Raw genomic sequence first — 19,355 nt, forward strand, 5'->3', positions numbered from 1 at the left:
TGAGATTACCTAACACTATGCCACGAAGATGGCAGATTTCTTTTCTTTTTCTTTTTTCTTTTCTTTTTTTTTTTTTTTGCGTACAGGAATACATAAATACTAGTATTATTATTGGGGGCTTCCTATAACCCAGGCAACATGCTAATTTTCTCCTCACAGCAACACTGTGGGCTAGATGCTACTACTATCATTCCTATTTTATAGATCCAGAAATTAAAACTCAAAGAGCCTAAATCACTTAATGAAGGACACACAGACAGGAAGTGGAGGAGCAGGGCAGTTCTCTTTGAGAGGCCTGCTTCCTCAGGAGGTAGCCAGGACACGGTCATCATGTGCAGCCTGCTGCCAGGTGCTGCCGCCCCTGCTTTGCTGTTTCCTCCGGAGCCAGCGTGGGTGGTTGTTCACACTGGAGCCTGGGAAGCCATGCTGCAGCCTCTGCCTGCACTCCCCAGACCGGAGCATGCTGAGTCCCTCAGGTGGGCCAGTCCCAGCCAAGGACCCAAGCTGTCAGGCCTCAGTGGGCACCTCAACTGTCCCTCCTTGTCCTGACACTTCCCTTGTATTGGTGGCTGCTCAGGGTCTTAGCCTTTCCCTCTCAAAAGTATGACCTTAATGTTTCAGGAAACTGAGCCTGATGTCAACAAAGACTCCAGTGCACATTTAGAAAAGCTCTCTTACCTTTATTTCCTCTTTCCTTGGCATCTGTAATACTTTCTCATGGCAACAAATATCTCCTGTGAGCTTGTGAACTAAGCACATAATTCCATCATACTTGACTTTATCAAAAAGCATTTAATAGGGGCACCTGGATGGCTCAGTGGTTGAGCATCTGCCTTCAGCTCAGGTCATGATCCTGGGGTCCTGGGGTCCTAGGATCCAGTCCCGCATCAGGCTCCCCATAGGGAGCCTGCTTCTCCCTCTGCCTGTGTCTCTGCCTCTCTCTCTGTGTGTCTCTCATGAATAAATAAATAAAATCTAAAAAAACAAAAGCTCTTAATAAAAAAATATTCAGTAATCCCCAGGGTTAACCAAAGAAGGGAATGAGGGAAGTCATATACAGTTCCTACCTCCAAAAATATCTGCAGTTCTTTTGTGGACTCCCTTCTAGTTGGCAAACATTTCCTGAGCTACCCCATCTAGGCCCATGGGCGGGGGTGGGGAGGTATATGAGGAATAGGAGGTAGACTGGTCCTTGCAGGCTCTCCACCCCACCCCTAGGCCCCACAGTCCATGGGGAGGAGAACAGTGTAGCCAGATCACCGTCATAGACGTGGACTTCTGATTTGTCAAAAAGTAAAGTTTCTCCCGAGGAAGCAGTTGGATATAAAGACAAGTTTGTTCAGTCCAATGTTGATTCTAGCACCCTCTGACGTACTGCTGAGGTGCTGGAGAACATCCAGAAGGAGCAGCTGGAAAGCCTGTTCTGTTGCACAGCTGGGTCTCTAGTGGCAGATAGGAGGGATCAGATATGGGGCATAGGATGCATTTGAGATGGAGTCTCATCTGCATCTTCTGGGATCATTTTTTTTAAGATTTTATTTATTGATTGATTTATTCATGAGAGGCACAGAGAGAGGGGCAGAGGGAGAAGCAGGCTCCCTGCGGGGAGCCTGGTTGCATTCCCTTCTGGAGTTCAGAGTCCTCTGTCAAGCTTATGTGGTTCTTGGCTAAAATCCATTTCTTTGTGGTTCTAGAGACCAAGTTCTCAGCTTCCTACTGGCTGTTGGCTGGAGGCCACTCTCAGGTCCTAAAGGCTCTCCAAAGTTCCCTGCCATGTGGCTGTCTCCAGGGGCCATTACCATATGGCTTTTCCAAGACCAGCAGGAGAAGTCTTTGTGTGTGCTAGCAAGATGAACTCATATGTACATCATAATGTAGTCACAGATGTGAAATACTGTCCTGTGATGTGATGGCCAAATAATTCTGGGCAGAAAGGATGGCCTCTCAGTCTTTAATCTAGCTATGGTCATAATCAAAGAAAAGATGAGGGAAGAGGGGACATCTTCAATGTTCCAACAAAGTCCAGGAGGCCACAGAACAGAGCTGAGATTGAGCTATCAGGGCAACTAGAGTCGTTTGGAGGAGGAAATGCAGAAGTAGAGGGAGATATGATGCAGGAGACATGAAGGCAAAAGCTGAAGATTTACTCTGTTGGCCACAGAGTCCAATGTAAGAAACACAAAGCAGATATTTTTTCCCAAGTACTTGCATACCCCAACAGACCAAAGTGTGAAACAGCCTCCTAAATATCAAGGCCATTCACACAGTAGCTTCAGCTCACCAAGAAGCTTTTAAGGGAATAGCCTGGTTTCACTAAAAATGAAAATATTTAGTTGAAAGCATCATAAAATCAGGCCTCCCATGTCTCCAGATTGGCACCACTTTTAGCTCAGTGCCTACATGAGACTTAATAGTGGCATCCAAAGAAAACAGCCCCAATCTTTCTACATGCACAAGCAAGTATTAAATATGTTTCTGGAATATTAAATAAATAATTATTGCTTCCACCTCCAGTTCAAAGTAGTGAACCAGACAGATGCATTTATTGTCTTTTATGGGTTGTGTTCATCAGAAAACTGACTCTGAGGGCGCTTGGGTGGCTCAGTGGTTGAGCATCTGCCTTTGACTCAGGGCGTGATCCCCAGGTCCTGGGATCGAGTCCTGCATCAGATTCCCTGTGGGGAGCCTGTTTCTCCCTCTGACTATGTCTCCTCCTCTCTCTCTCTCTCTCTCTCTCATGAACAAATAAATAAAATCTTAGAAAAGAAAGAAAGAAAGCTGACTCAGAGTTAGGAGGGCAGGATGTTTATCAGCAAGTGCCTTTGGGAGAAATGGCTGTAGAAAGGATGAGAAGGGAGCAAGAGTGGGAAGAAGCAGCAGTTGAGCTGTGATACAGGCCCTGCCTAACCTCATGGGGCAGTCTTGAACTAGAATAGCCCTTTAGAGTCATCTCAAATGAGGCCAATGTGGCCAGATATTTATACGTCACCTTGATAAGTCACTGAATGCAGCTATACCCTAGGAGGGTCCAAGCTTGGTCAAGGTGGCTCTCTGCGGCTGAGGCAAGCCCTGAAGGGGTGGACAGCTCTGAAGGAAGGGCACTCTCAGCAACTGGGGCAATAAGGCCTTCACCAAAATGGTGGCATATCCCTCTGTTCACCATAACTCTTCCCCCCTTTAAAATAATCCTGAAGGAACAAAAACAGTAGAACCTGACAGCAAGAAAGAATGGAAAAAGATGCTCAAAGTCATCAGTTATCAGGGAAATGTAAATCAAAACCATGAAGAAGTAGCTTTTCACACCCACTAAGATGACTATTATCAAAAACTTTTATAATAACAAGTGCTGGTGAGGTTGTGGAGAAAAACTAGAATGCATATACTCAAAACACATGAGCCCTCATGGCCACCAAAAGACATATTAGAAAAACAGCCTCAGAGCTTAAGAAAAAAACTGAATTTGGACTGTAATGATTTGAGCTCCTAGCACAATGAATGAACACATACCCAAGGTTATGCACAGTTTTGTGAAAGTTCAGAACACTAAGGATAAGAAAAGATTCTAAAAGCTTTTAGAGGTTCAAAAATCATGCAAAATCTCAGCATGTGGATTTATACATAGCCAAACTGTCAAACAGGGAAGAGAATGGAGACTTTTCCAGATATGTAAAAATTCAAAAACTTACCCCCTACTTGATCCTTTCTTACAAGGCTTCTTGAGGATGCACTCCAGCAACTAAATGCCATCATTACTACCATCACCATAGCTAATATATACGTATATAAAACTTGGAGCCTCGGTGTCCATCAAAAGATGAATGGATAAAGAAGATGTGGTTTATGTATACAATGGAATATTCCTCAGCCATTAGAAACGACAGATACCCACCATTTGCTTCAACGTGGATGGAACTGGAGGGTATTATGCTGAGGGAAATAAGTCAATCGGAGAAGGACAAACATTATATGTTCTCATTCATTTGGGGACTATAAATAATAGCGAAGGGGAATATAAGGGAAGGGAGAAGAAATGTGTGGGAGGTGTCAGAAGGGGAGACAGGACATGAAGACTCCTAACTCTGGGAAACGAACTAGGCGTGGTGGAAGGGGAGGAGGGCAGGGGGTAGGGGTGAGTGGGTGACGGGCACTGAGCGGGGCACTTGACAGGATGAGCACTGGGTGTTGTTCTGTATGTTGGCAAATTGAACACCAATAAAAAATAAATTTATTATAAAAAACTAGGATATATATGTATATATATAATGTAATATATGTATTACACTAAATTACATTAACTATACATTTATACATATAAACATATATATTACATTAAATATAGGTAAATTAAGTTACTAATTATACACATTTGTTTAGGAAATTCTCCAGCATGACAACTGTCAGGAGACCTAGAGGGTAACTGGTCCAGATTGAAATAGAAGGTTAGAGACTCTGGAAGGAAGAGCCACAGGAAATAAGGGAATTTCATCCAATAGATAATATAACTGAGGCATTGGAAGGAAAGCATATGCTGAAAGCATACAGTGCCTAAAGCAAAACGAAACAACAAAAGTCTCTAAAAGCCTGTGTCCAAATATTAACCAACCAGTTCAAACTGGAACAGAAGTCAGTGGCCTTCCAGAAGAAGAATGGGAAGGATTGCAGCACTTACACAGAAACAAAAGAAAAGCTGAAAGATAAGATAAGGCTGTGGCTATAAGAAGGCATTTGTTCTTTCTCCCATCTCCAAATAAAAATTCAGCCAGAAATCCCAGGAAAAACAAAAACTATAAAAGAGAGTCACGGTTTAACATAACACATTCTCGTGTGTTATGAGAATGTGGTAAGATTTGGGACAGAAAATAAAAGGTTTAAAAGAGGAGACTCCATTTGAACATTGTCATTTGAAAGGCAAGGGGGTCATGAATAACTATAGAAATGGGATCTGAAACAAAACCAGTGAACAAATAAAATAAAAACAGAAGCAGACTCATAATACCGAGAACAAACTGATGGCTACTAGAGGGGAGGGGTGGGAGGATAGGCGAAATAGGTGAAGGGTATGAAGAGGTACAAACCTCTGGTTATAAAATAAATAAGTCACAGACATGAAAAGTACACTATAGGGAATACAGTCAATAATATTGTAATAACCATGCATGGTGACAGATGGGGACTACACTTCTTATGAGCACTGAGTAACATATAGAGTCGTCCAATCCCTATGTTGTACACCTGAAGCTAATATAACATTGCATGTCAACTGTACCTCAACTGAAAAAAGAGATGGGAATGGAATCCTAACCCTACACTGCAGTGTAATGAATAATATGACCATAGTCACAATACTGCACAGCTGTGTACTTTTCAGCTTTGAGAATCAACCCGTTACAAAGCCCAGAAGACTTGGTCAGCCCAGGTGGCTCAGCGGTTTAGCGCTGCCTTCGCCCAGGAGGGCGTGATCCTGGAGACCCGGGATCGACTCCCAAGCCGGGCTCCCTGCACGGAGCCTGCTTCTCCCTCTGCCTATGTCTCTGCCTCTCTCTCTCTCTCTCTCTCTCTCTCTGTCTCTCATGAATAAACAAATAAAAATCTTAAAAAAAGAAGTGAAACAAAGCCCAGAAGACTGAATTACAGTTAAAGAGCAATGAAAAAAGTACAAACACATCTGTGGTGGTGCTGCGATGCACTGCTCAGAACTCCCTGAAGACTGAAATTCTTATTTCCCTAGCTGGCTTGAGGGCTGTCAGCTGCTGTCGGCCCTCCCCAGAAATGGCGTTGGATAAAGACAGCTACCTTGACTAAATCACACCAGTCCTCAGGAAGCCTACATCCACATCTTTGCAAGGCCATCCCAGCTTCAGGGCTCCCCAGGCGATGGGCCAGAGCATGCTTTGAGACTGCATCACAGCCCGCCTTCTCCATCCATCCAATCTCTTCCCTTCCCTTCAACAGGTGTTGATATGGAGATAACTCCCTAAGAAACTCCTGCACGTTGATCTCCAGCTTAGAGCCTGGGTCCCTGAGGACCTGACCTGCAACAATTGTCAGAGAGTTGGAAGGAGGAAGGAAAGGATAGAGGTGGAGGGAAGCCCTGGCACGTGAATAACAGCATTGCAAAGTAGAAAACCGGTAGTTATTGTCTCCAGTTGATGGGAGAAGACATAGAGGTATGGGGATATTATCTCAAGATAAAAAGAAACCTGGAAATAGTGATATATTGATAGATTAAGATAAAGGAGAATGGTAGGCAGAGATGAAATGGTCACGAGTCTGTAACTGATACATTTTAGTGATGAGCACTGAGCTTTAGGATACTATTCTATGTGCCTCTATGTTTGATCGATTCCTGCAGTCAAAAGTTTAAAATATACATGAAAGAGGCAATGATGAGTGAACCATAACTTCCTCTATCACCACAAGAAGTCAGCTGAGAATGTCTAAAGTTAACATAAGAAGTTGATATAGATAGAAGCACAGTGTTTACCCAGACAGAAGCAAACTACCAGAAGTGAAACTAGAATTATTCAAAATGAGAATAGGACTGCTGAGGGCTATGGCACAGGCTCTTTGCTTTGTATTATATGCTTTTTGTTCTCTTTGACTTCTGTTTTGGGTTGAATTGTGTACCCCCCCCCACATCCCCCCCCCCAAAATATGTGTTGCTGTCCTAACCCAAAAAAACCTCAGCATCTGATCTTATTTGGAAATAGGATCTTGACAAGATAATCAAGTTGAAATGAGGCCATTAAGGTGGGGCGTAATCTGACTGAAGTCCCCATGAGAAGGGGATTTTTGGACAAACGCAAGCACACACAGAAGGCAGATGTTCCCATGAATGTGGAGGATGAGAGTGGCATATCTCCAGGCCAAGGACTGGAAAACCTTGCCAGGAAACCACCAGAAGCTGGAGGACGCAAGGAGCGATCCTTCCCCTACCGGTGTCAGAGGAAGCATGGCTCAGCCAACACCTAACATCAGTCTCTAGCCTCCAGCACTGTAAGGCAATCAATTTCTGTTGTTCTAAGCCATCTAGTTTGTGGCACTTAGTCACAGCAGCCCCCCAAAACTAATACAACTTACAGACATTTCAAACATACTGAGATCGATGGGCTGTGCAGAAGAAGGTGGGCTTCTTCAGACAGAAAATGACGTGGCCCAGCTGGCACAACACGCGCCCCTTGTGCACGTGTTTTGTTGAGCAGGAAGTAGCAGCAGCAGGACGAGAGTGACAAGTGGAGAGAGCCAGGGAGAGAGCAGTTTGGGTGACGACTGTGAAGACTGAGGGTGTAAGAACTGGTCTGGGTCAGAGTGGGATCCTGAAGTTTAAGACATGTGAGGTGGAGCAGATTCTGACAATGAAAAGGTCTAGGATATGGCCTTGAATATGGGAGGCTGAGGTGGAGAGGAAGAGAGGTTGTCAGAGATGTGGAAGAAAGCAAGGGGCTGTGAGTGGCACAGGCTGCCCAGGCCGATGCTGAAGTCACCCAGGATAATAACAGGGCTCAGGGTGCCAAGCAAGCCTGTGAGCCAGGTGCTGGAGTCCTCAATGAGTGAGAGAAAGGGATCCAGGAGTGCCGTGTGACAAATCACCACAATCTTAGGGACTGTAAATAGCGCTAATTCATTACCTCATGGTTTCCATTGGTTAGAAGTCTGGGTGCCACTGGGCTGGGCCGTTTGCCCAGCTCAGTTTCACCAAGGCTGTGATCAACATGCTGGCTGGCACTGTATTCTCATCTGAGGCACTGGCTTCCCTTTCAACCTCATGTTGTTGGCAGAATTCAGTTCCTTGCGGATGTAGGACAGAGGTCCCATTTGTGAGCTGGCCATCAGTCCAGGGCCACTCTCAGGTCCCCAAGACTACCCACGGTTCCTTGCCAGATGACCCTCTCATCAGTGCTCTCACAATATGGTGGTCTACTTCTCCAAAGCCAGTCAGGGAGTGCTCTAACTTCACGGAAGGCCTGGCCCTCTTTTGAAAGGCTCATCTGATGATTAGGTCAGACCCACCCAGGATAATCTCCCTTCTGATTTACTCACAGTCAACTGCCTGAGGAGGGCCAGACAGACAGGGCTGGGGCTGGGCTGCCCCTAGGGTCTGTGATGCAGCAATCACAGTCTGGCTCCAAGCTGGGGGCACATGGTTGTGAGAGTGAATCAGATCACAACCAGCATCTGATTCTGTTAAAGCAGAGGCCCCATGGAGCATGAGGGGCAGAGGAGGGGCTGGATAACCCCGCAGCCTTCACAGTTGCTGCTCCTACCCTGGGTCACACATGGAGCCAAGGACTTTATAAGCAAGATGATTCTCTCCTAGGGAAGGACTTCGTCACAGTCCCATTTGCTTCTGGACATCTTACATTATCCGGTAAGCAATCTTTCCCTTCCCTCCCCACCTCTCTTCCCTCTCTCATCTCCCTTCTTCAAGCCCAGATTTTCCATCTTTCTCTTCATGGACTCTGCCAGCTTAGCCCAGGTTGGGTGCACGGGCAGGGCTTGGAGCCAGCGGCCCTCCAGCTGTTGGGGGCTAGGAAGCAGAGCGTTTCTAGAAGGCCTCCACCAGGGGTCGCGCGAGCGCCGGTGTTTGCTAGAGCAGCTTCCCGGGTGATTCATTTCCTCAAAAATGTATTTTGTTTGTTTGTTTTTATAAAGTATAAGCTTAAAACAAACTGAGTAGCACAGAAATGCCTACTCACGGATTTGTAAGCATTGCTCTGTCACTGAATGAGGTATGACTGGCTCTTTCTCCATTTGCGTTGCGTTCATCTGGATGAGGAGTTTACATGTGGCCACTCCCTCCCCTCCTGGCTTACCATTCCGCTTGGATTTAGGGAGAATTTCTGCTTATCCCCCCCAGATCTGGCTTTACACAGAACCTCAGGGAAGGGAAACAATGACAGCTCTTTGGGAATAAAACAGGGCTTTCATCGTGGAAGGCTTTCTGCGCCACGGGAGGCGCTCTGGTCCCTGGGTCTGCAGGCATGGCCCAGGATGTCACCAGGCATAGCCAGCCTGCACGCTCAGCTCTGACAAGCAGATGCTTCTTGCAAAGGGGAGCACACAGCTGAATTGCCAACATGACCCCCACTGCCTCCTGCACTTCTGAAGTAAAAGGCAGAGGATGAGTCAGACTGGGAAACACTTCAGGGCTGTGGTGATGTTCCTCCGGGAGGGCCCTTCTCCTGGTGTCCTATGAAGCACACCTCAGGTGTGGAACCATGCATTGATAAAAGGGACAGCTAAAGACAGCCTGAAATATGACACCACTGAGGGATAAAAACAGAAGCACAGAAGAACTCCTTGGAGGTGCACCAAATCACCATGTGCATTGTCCAACAGATGCCCGCGTGACGTTAATAGTTGACACCAAAATAGAGTGGTCACCAACCTTGCTGGCTCGATGAGGAACATCAGCCCTCATTTGCTATGACATGGTTAGCTACTGAAAGGGATGACATGTCTCACCAAGAATTTCAGTTCTATCTTTAGCAAGGCATGAGGTCTCTATATACCACACATAGTCATCTATGTTTTCCTTGAATGAGCTTGGCATTTGGGAAGCAGCGTGCGTTCCCCTTTGTGGAACTGGTGTGATGTGACTTTTCTGTAACGTCATTAAAAAAGTCTGTCAATATGGAAAACGTCTCTAAGGGTCTCTATGGGACCAATAAAAATAGTCACAGGTGGCAGGCATTCCGAAGGGTGTTCTTGCTCTGGGGATATCTTGTTCACATTTAAAGTCCTCAAAAGCCCTCAATGTTGCGATTTCTCTCCATTGAATCCTGGGGCCCCGAGTGCTGCCTTTGGATAGTGGGCAGGAGCAAAGCCTTGTGACTCCCAGTCCTAGCCCTGGGTGACAGGGCACTGAGTGGCCACATAATGGGGCAGTTGAAAGAGCACGGGCTCTGCCATCAGAGCTGATTTCAATCCTAGCTCCACAGTGGGGACTTAGCCTGTTGTCAGACTTCTCTGGGCCTCACCAGGCGAGGTGAATCCCACAAAGAGACCACCTAGGGGCCCCGTTCCCAGCCTCCAGCAGGCACTTAATACACAGGAGCTGCGTGTAGCAGGCTATGCTTGCCTGGCTGGGCTCTAGCCCATGGAGTCCCAGCTCCCAGCCTACCCAGCTTACCCAGCTCCAGCTTCACTGGGGCATACAGTGATTGTCAGCTCACCCGAGCCCCACACCATGGCTTGTGGGCTTCAGAGAGATGCCAGCTGGGCCAGCAAAACATCTCCACTTATAAAGCCAGTCTGTAGCATGGGGATCTTTGGCCTTCATTCCAGCGATGCCTGCCCAGATACCAGACAGGCTCCAGGGAGCACATGTGGCACTTTCCTGGTGCCCCTTTCATGGTACTAAGATGAAGGGAATCCTGGTTTTCCATTTCCTGTGTAACTTGTCTTCTATATCAACAATAAGCTGTTTAAAGAATAAGTTCCTGGAGCATATGATAGCAGGCTGGTGGTGGGGTGGCATCAGTACTTCTTGTGCCTTTGTCAGCTGGTGTGGGGGTGGGGTGGGGGCAAGTCAGAAGATCCCAACACCACTGTCTTGCTTCTCTTTCCTGTAACATCTTTGTGCACCAAATCCATTCCAGCCTTTCCACCCGAGTGAGTCCTCACTGCTGCCCTGGGGCCCGTGCCCTGCTATCAACTCCAGCACACAGAGGTTTGGACCAAGACTTGGAGAAGTGGCATCACTGGCCCAAGGTCTCACAGCCACCAGAGCTGGAACCCAAACCCGGGCCTCTTAGCCACGATGCCACACTGCTGCAGGCTGGGGACCCTGGTCTGGGCTGCTCAGCCCCGGTGCTGTGAGAGCGATCACGGCATGTCTTCACAGGCAATCAGGTTACACGGAGGGTCACTGAGGCACAGAAGCAGGGTGGGCAGGCAAGACACAGCTTCCAGATGTCGGCTGGCACACCTCCCTAATTTTGCTCAGGGAACACATGCACTTGGCAATTCAGACTCCGGATTAATTCTAATGATAATATTCTTAGCCACCAAGCATGCAATAAGAACTGGATGCCACTGCCAGAAGTATCTGTTCCAGCAGCGCTGGGTGTGGGTCCTCCTGTCCTCAGTTTAGAGGAGGAGCACATGGAGGTAAGCTCAGGTCACCCAGCTTCTAGGTGACAAAGACTGGCCATGACAGGGTTCCAGCCCTGCTCCCTCGCTTAGCCTCAGCACTGCTTCGGTGAAGAGGAAGACAATAAACCAGCCACGTGTGCCCGTGTGACCTTCACACACGACCCTGTGGTAGGTGCCCCCCGTGTGCCAGGCCCTGTGCTGCCTGTGTCGGCCTCCAGGCTGCCCAGCCTTGCCTCCCCACCCTGCCTCCTTCACATTCCCCTGGGTTGGCTGCAAGACATGAGCTCTCCATGGAGGATGCCTCAAGGTGAGGGGAGAACACATCCCTCGTGGAAAAAAAATAGACTTGCTGGACAAAAATGAGAGCATCAAAGACTGGCCTCGGCAAGCTGTTTTCTGGCATCTTACTGTTCTGTTCGGAGAGAACCGACAGGCCGCTTGGGCAGGGGCCTGTGCAAGGGTGACCAGGGCAGGCTGTGCCCTCCCTGCCCACACTTTCCCACTGGGGCTGGTGAAGAGCACATGATGAAAGCTGCAGCAGGGCCTCTGAGGCCACCAAGCTGCCTGCGTCATCACCTTCAGCTCACAGTCAGACTCCGAATCACATGGTACCCCTGAAGTCATGTGAGCAGGCCCAGGGTCTGTGTGCACTGGGAGACAGCATGGGGGCTCAGGACCACATGAAGTAAGGCTTTGGCCCACTGTAGTTGATACAAAAGACTAGTGAACAGACATGCTCACCCAGGGGCCCTCCTGTTTTGAGCTCCACGTTCAGCCAGTATGGGGAGATGTGGTTGGTACCCAACAAGATTTCTCATTATGATGCAGGTTGGCAGCAAGGGAGGCATCTGGCCATCTGAGTGGACCCAGTCCTGCCTGCCTCAGGAAGGGCGTCCCTGCTGGCTGAAGGCTGGAGGAGGGCCATACATCTAGGAACCCTGGCCCTCCGTAAATCTTCAACAAATGTTGCCTCTGGCTGGTATTAGCAGCACAAGTACACACCGCCTTACCCAAAATCTCAGGGCCAGAGGAGTTTCAGAAATCAGAAAGGTGATGGGGACAGACCATATGATGGTGACACCCTTGCTGGGTCTAGCAAACACGTGGACAGTGCTGCAGGGAAACATGTGACCGTTAACACCGAGTGTTACTAACAAGCCAAATAAAGAACGGAACCAGAAAGAGATAAAGAAAATTCAGGATTCTCTAAATAACTTCATGCCATCCATTTTCGGTTTTACCACCAAAAGAGTTTAGGTCAAGCTTATGAAAACACCCAGGTTCGGTGGTTAAGCATCTGCCTTTGGATCAGGACGTGATACTGGGTCCTGGGATCGAGTCCCGCTTCAGGCTTCCCATAGGGAGCCTGCTTCTTCCTCTTCCTGTGTCTCTGCCTCTCTCTCTGTTTCTCATGAATACATAAATAAAATCTTTAAGATGAAAAGAAAACACTTTTGGTTACCAAAGCTTTATGAATGACAGAATTGTGGATAGCAGATCCTGGACCTGGGTGACCTGAGGCAGCAGGCTGACACTGATTCCCACACAGATCTGGGAAGAGACTCCGAATTTTATGCCTCCCCAGCACCCATAGGGCCCCCACTTCTCAAACCTGGGCAGTTCAAGTAGGCTCACAATGCCCCCCCCCATTGGCCCCAGGGGCCACTCACTATACATCTTTGGTCAAAATCCATGCATAGCACCTGAGACCCCAACCAGGCCACATCCTGTAGGAGCTTTGGGACTGGGGGCCAAGGGTGTTACTACTCTTCCTCCTCTTTTACAAGCTAAAGAGTTTTTGGCATCTGCCTATCTCCCATCAGCAGGTGTCAAGGCACAGGCCAGCACCCACACACTCTTATGTAGCAAAGCCTTCTCTGGAAGAGATGCCTCTTCACCCACAATTTGCAGAAGAATGCTTTATGGTTTATAGATCGCTCTCATGGGAACTACCTCGTGTCATCCTCACCCCCAGGAGGTAAACTGGAAAATATTATTACTCCTTAAGATTTTTATATCATGCCCATCTTTTGGATGGAGGAAATTGAGGCTCAGAGAGGTGAAGTGATTTGCTTGGACTGACACTGCAGAAGTGGCAGTGCCACAGATCAGTCCCAGGTTTGTGGCCATAGAAAAAACATTGTACTTCCTGCCGTGGTTCCCCTGCAGAGGACAGGAGCCTGGCCAGCCTCTTCTAGATAGCTTTGTGTGTGCACTCACAAACTTCCCTCTGTGGGCAATGAATGCAACTTCACAGCGGATCAACATCTGCCAAACTCCTAGGCCAAAAATTCCACCACAGACCCGAATTAATGTGCCCTTCACAAACATGCCTGCTCCAGCCAGCAACCTTCCTTCAGTTCTCTGCAAGCATCTGGCCCTTTCTGGCAGCCCTTCCCCCACTTTCCACCCAAAAAGCCCTGAGGTGCCTTCAAGACCCAGCTCTTCCTCTGTGAAGCTTTCTGCAGCTCCTTTCTCTACACCAGTAGTTCCTTCTTATTCACATTTACCCAAACTCATTCTGCCTCCTTTCAGGTCCCACAGCTTGCACGCCTGCCTGGAAGTTGCTTCCAATCAGCCTGGAGTAGCACAGAGGTGAGTGCACACCATCAAAGAGCCTCTTTGGCTCACCACCGATGGGTGGCCACTGACTTGAACGTGCTTTGCCTTACGAAGCTTTGTACCCAGATCTGGCCTCATTCATCAGGCTATGTGGACACCAGTGCTAGTAGACACCTGGATGGCAAATGCCCTTCCTGATTCAGCAGGTATCTGACATACAAGTGGCCAAATCACCTCCCACTGTGTCAGCCACAGGGTAGAGTACTGTGGCTCTGCCCTAGCAAAGGTGGCTGGTGCCCTGCATGTGCCATTCAGCATATACCTATTCCTTAGCCACTCCTTCTGGGAGCTGACTCATCCATTCAGTCAATATGGATTGCAGGGCCTCAGGCCCCGCTGTGAGAGCCTGACCATGCATGCCAGGCTGGATGTGGACCCTGTAATGATGATCCTTGCCCTTCATCCCTAGGCTGGTAGAAGTCAGGTCAGCATCTGGTTCAAAGGAACACCCTGCCCAACCCCCCCACTCCCTGCTCCTTTAGTGGGTGTTCGACCCCAGTCTTTGGCATTCATAACTCTCTCTTAGGGTCAGCTTCCTGAAGGACTTAACCTGAGGGGTTCCAGAGTGGCCCAAAAAGCAGGTGATGAGATGGGGTTCTAGATATGGGGTTACTCTTTCCCTGCCCCACTGGTGACAAGGGCCCATTCTGGAGGACAGGTGGTGTGCAGATAGCCTCAAGCATAAGGATAGAGTCCAGCTTCAAGAACCTTCACACTAGAACTTTTCACTGGGCTGGCAGGTGAGAAGATCCAAGTATGTGGAATGTGTGATGTCAACTCCAAGGACAATGGGAATGGATGGAGGTGACCTCTCTGCATTGATGGCTCACAAGCTCATGAGAAGCTAAGGGTGATTAAAAAGCTGAAAATGAAGGGAGTTTGCTCCACAGTTTTCTTGGTAGCTTACAAAGTATCCCCCACCTCAGACAGTGGGCAAAAGTCAAACTCAGGATTTGATAGGAAACTTCGAAGATGGCTGAACGTTTAATTAAGGCAGGTATGTCGGGGATCCCTGGGTGGCGCAGCGGTTTGGCGCCTGCCTTTGGCCCAGGGCGCGATCCTGGAGACCCGGGATCGAGTCCCACATCGGGCTCCCGGTGCATGGAGCCTGCTTCTCCCTCTGCCTGTGTCTCTGCCTCTCTCTCTCTCACTGTGTGCCTATCATAAATAAATAAAAAAAAATTAAAAAAAAAGGCAGGTATGTCATATCAATATCAGAAGCCCACTTGAGAAAACTTGCATCCCTGCCACAATCTAGGGGAAGGGACATCTAAGGGAAGGCCCCAGAAGAGACAGACTCCAAAGATGATTCTGAAACTTGTGAATCTCTGGCAGTGGCCCACCCCTTCCCATGAAGAACTAGAACATCCACCGCACCCCTAAGGGAGCAAAAAAACTACACAAGTCTTTCCCCACAAGTGCTCTCCATCCCAGGAGGCAGGGTGACTAACCATCTTGATTGGCTACAGAACTTGCAATGCTATAAGCAGAAGAGTCCCAGGAAAACCAGGAAGAGATGGGCAGCCTACTGCCAGGCCCCCAACCAGAGAGGAGGAATCTGAAACACAAAGAACCAAGGTGGAATGAGGATCCACACTTCAAAAAGGAGCCTCGGTGTTCATCGAAAGATGAATGGATAAAGAAGATGTGGTTTATGTATACAATGGAATATTACTCAGCCATTAGAAACGACAAATACTATTTGCTTCAACGTGGATGGAACTGGAGAGTATTATGCTGAGTGAAGTAAGTCAATCGGAGAAGAACAAACATTATATGTTCTCATTCATTTGGGGAATATAAATAATAGTGAAAGGTAATAGAAGGGAAGGGAGAAGAAATGTGTGGGAAATATCAGAAAGGGAGACAGAACATAAAGACTCCTAACTCTGGGAAACGAACTAGGGGTGGTGGAAGGGGAGGAGGGCAGGGGGTGGGGGTGAATGGGTGACAGGCACTGGGGGGGGGCACTTGACAGGATGAGCACTGGGTGTTATTCTGAATGTTGGTAAATTGAACACCAATAAAAAATAAGTTTATTAAAAAAAAACAAAACAAAAAGAGCTCCCGCTGCCACTCTTGATCTTGGGGACATGAGTTTAAGCCTCATGATGGGTGTGGGTCCTACTTAAGAAAAATTAAAAGAAGAAAAGGTGCTCTCAGAACTCGGTACAAGAGCTACAAGCCATTCAATAGAAAGACGGGCAAAAAGTACTTCAGAGAGGAGGAAACCAGACCTGCCAAGACATATATGAGGGAAACCAGGGATTTGGGTCAAGCTGGTCCCAAATGTTGCAAAACATGTGGCAGGAGCAAACCAGAGGCCTCTCTGGCCTTAAGGTTAAAGAAGCACAGGGGGTGGGGAGGCAAAGGTACTCTGCACCTTGTGGTCTGCACCTCCTGGCAGGTGAAAGAATGGGTGACAGGCTCAGGGAAGGAGAGAAAGGGAGGAGGTGCATACGGATCACACTGAGCACAGAGGATCAGGTAGGCAGGAGAGCATCTGGGCCAAAGAGGATAGCAGAACCAGAGTGATGAGCACTAAGACAAACAGCAGGAGCCAGGTCATAAGGGGGCAGCTGCAGCCAGGGGCCTAGCAACAAGGTCGCCGGAGAGAAGGATGAGAAACTACAAAGGCAAGAGGCCCTGTCTTGGAGACAGTGGCACGACAAAGAGCGATGGTAAAATAGCAAGGACTTTCTAAAAGGAAGACACGGTGTATTATGGACACACAATTGTGGTCTGCAGAAAATGGTCTCTGTAGGCCTGAGGCCTAAACTCTACGAAGACATGGCCAGCATTCCTGTTTCCTCCAGGTTCTGCAGAGACTGTGCAGCTCACTGGAAGACAAAGCAGTCCTCTCTGAGCGACTATCGTGTCCTGAGCACCTGGGTTACAGAACCGAGGAAGACATAGTCCTTGCCTGTGAGGAACTTGGTGCCCCTGAGGGGGCTACAGACGTTTGGAGAGCATTTACAGCACTGGGAGATGAGAGTCCAGGGAAGGAAGGTAGGAAAGAAAGTACAGAGTGCTTCCAGAACTGGCAGAGAAGAGTGCTTCATGCTTGGGCGTGGGGCAATACAGGGGATGCTAAAGTTATGCCTGGAAGGAGGACAGGAGTTTTCCAGGGGAAGAGGAGGTGGATATTCCAGGCTGCAGGCAGTTTGGAAAATATGTGCACTCAGGGCACAGGGAATCTGCAGCACAGTGACCCAGAGTGTTTGGCTATAAGGATGGAGAGAGCTAGTGGCATTGGCAGGCTCTCCTGGGGCCCGAGGTGCCGGGCCTAAATAAGAGAGGGTTCACCAGTGTTTTCAGTACAGGGTTGCCGAGGAGAGATGTGCGGCTAAGAAATCAAACTAAACTGCTGGCATGTGGAGGACTCACTGGAGGAGGAAAGACAGAAATGTCCAGGCAGGTGGGGAGGTGCAGACCACAGGTCTGAACTCAAGGAAGTAGCACTGGGGACAGCAAGAGGAGAATTTATTCTGATCAGGCATGTGAGAGGCAGGGACACAGGACTCGGTCACCAAGCAACTGCGGAAGGAGGGTGAGGGTAAGGAAACCCAAGGAGCAAAGCGACACAACACTGAGTGTGTGGAGCCCCTGACTGGGAGGTAGAGGATAGGAAACAGCACCGACAGGGCCGTTGGCTTCATCTGGCACAGGTCAGGTTAGAGGCGCAGCAGGAAACACAGGAGAATTTCTCTTCTCACCTGCAAAAAAAGTTCAGATAAAGACCCCGCTGGCCGTCCCAGGGTGGCTTGGAAGGAGACTCGCCCGCCCCTGCCATCAGCTCCCAAGGGGCAGGCCTCACCCGACACGTCCCCGCCGCCCCTCCCGGCCTCCGTATTCTCGGGGTCCATTCTGAGAGTCACCCGAGGTCGCTGAGGTCGCTGGGGCAGCCGCGTTGTTCACACCGCTGCGGCGCCGACTGGACGCCTGTCGCACGGGGGTCAGACACTACCTGGCCTCGGCCACCAGGCCGCCCAGTCCCAGCCTCCGCGTCGCTCCCGGGGACCCACTCCCGCCCCGCCCACCCCTGACTGCGCCCACGAACCGCCCACCGCTCCTGCCCGCCCTCCCCGGCCACGCCCCGCCCCTCCGCCCACCATTCCCGAAGGCCCCTCCCCGGCAACACCCCCGCACCAGCACCCCCCGGCTGCCCACCAATCCGGCCCTACCAACCCCGGCTAAACCCCGCTCCCCCCTCCCATCACTCCTGCCCGCCCCCCGGACCACGCCCCCCGACCGCCCGCCATTCCGGCCTCCCCGTCCCCGGCCACGCCCCTCCTCCCCGCAGGCCCCTCCCGGCCACGCCCCCCGGCCGCCCACCAATCCGGCCCTACCAACCCCAGCGAAACCCCGCCCCCCCGCCCATCACTCCTGCCCGCCCCCCCGGGCAACGCCCCCCCGGCCGCCCACCAATCCGGCCCGTCCTAGCCGGTCAAGCCCCGCCCCCCCGCCCATCACTCCTGCCCGCCCCCGGACCACGTCCCCCGACCGCCCACCACTCCGGCCCGCCCTTCCCCGGCCACGCCCCGCCCATCTGCCCACTATCCCCGCAGGCCCCTCCCGGCCCCGCCCCCCAATCCGGCCCCACCAACCCCGGCCAAGCCCCGCCTCCCCGTCCACCACTCCTACCCACCCCGTCCCAGCCACGACCCGTCCCTCCGCCCACCACTCCGGCCTGCCCCTCCCCGGCCACGCCTCCTGACTACCCCCCAACTACTCCTGCCCGCCCCGCACGGCCACGCCTCCCAACTGCCCCAACAGTCCCACCCAGCTCCTCCCCAGCCCCGCCTCCCAGCTACACTAAGAATCTCACCCAGCCGCCCACCCCCACCCGGAGCCGCGCCAGTTCCTCTGCAGCTCCTCCTCCCAGCTATTCCACCAGGCCCACCCCGCTCCTCCCCAGCTCCTCCCCACAGCTGTCCTCCGGCTCGCCCCACCTCCACCAGGTACCCAAACAGGCCCTCCATGTTCCGCCCTAGCCCCGCCCCAGCTCCTCCCCCCAGCCTTCCCTCAACTCGCCCTACCCCTCCCCAGCACCCTCCTGCTCCTCCCAGCCTCTGCTCCGCCTCAGTCCCGCCTGCACCTCCACAGCTCCTCCCCCGAGCCGTGCTCCAGCCCCAGACCCCGCTGGGAGCTACTTCTCCAACCCTTCCGCCAATCCGTCCCTGCCCCTTCCCAGCCCCGCCCCGCTCAGCCGCAGCTCTTCCTCCGAGCTTTCCACCAGGCACGCCCTACTCCAAGTTTGGCTTTCCAGGGTCTCCCACCCTGCCCTACAACTCCCCAGGTCCTCATCCCCAGGGGCCCACGGATAGTCCTGTGCTCTGCCCCAAGCTCCGCTTACCCAGCGTTCCCCAGAGCCCCGTGCACCTCCCCCGGCTACACCGCCAAGGCCCAACCTGCTCTTGGCAGAGCACCTCCTCCGCAACATTGCCGCCGGCTCCGTCCTGCTCCTTCCCGCTCACTGCCCTAGTTCCTCCCCAACTCTTTCTCACACCCGGAGCTGAATCCTCTGGCAGGTGCGCCCCAGCTACTCCCCCAGCCCCGTCTCACGGCTCCCGCTCCCACAGCTCCTTCCCACAGGCCCGCCCCGCATTCTCCTCCCCAGCCCCGCCCCTTAGCCC

The 19,355-nt window shown here is 50.7% G+C and overlaps 2 long non-coding RNA genes across 2 annotated transcripts; both read right to left on the reverse strand.

The window, feature by feature from the left end:
• Positions 1–14,671: 14,671 nt before the first annotated feature.
• LOC125754687 (uncharacterized) lies at positions 14,672–19,348 on the reverse strand. Its single transcript, XR_007409462.1, has 3 exons — positions 19,131–19,348; positions 15,171–15,277; positions 14,672–14,877 (listed from the first exon to the last, which is right to left on the reverse strand). It is a non-coding gene; the product is annotated as an uncharacterized LOC125754687 (long non-coding RNA).
• Positions 17,186–17,753, reverse strand: LOC112668450 (uncharacterized). Its single transcript, XR_003141690.3, has 2 exons — positions 17,537–17,753; positions 17,186–17,435 (listed from the first exon to the last, which is right to left on the reverse strand). It is a non-coding gene; the product is annotated as an uncharacterized LOC112668450 (long non-coding RNA).
• Positions 19,349–19,355: the final 7 nt, after the last annotated feature.

This window comes from Canis lupus, chromosome X (assembly GCF_003254725.2).
Source record: "Canis lupus dingo isolate Sandy chromosome X, ASM325472v2, whole genome shotgun sequence".
NCBI lineage: Eukaryota > Metazoa > Chordata > Mammalia > Carnivora > Canidae > Canis > Canis lupus.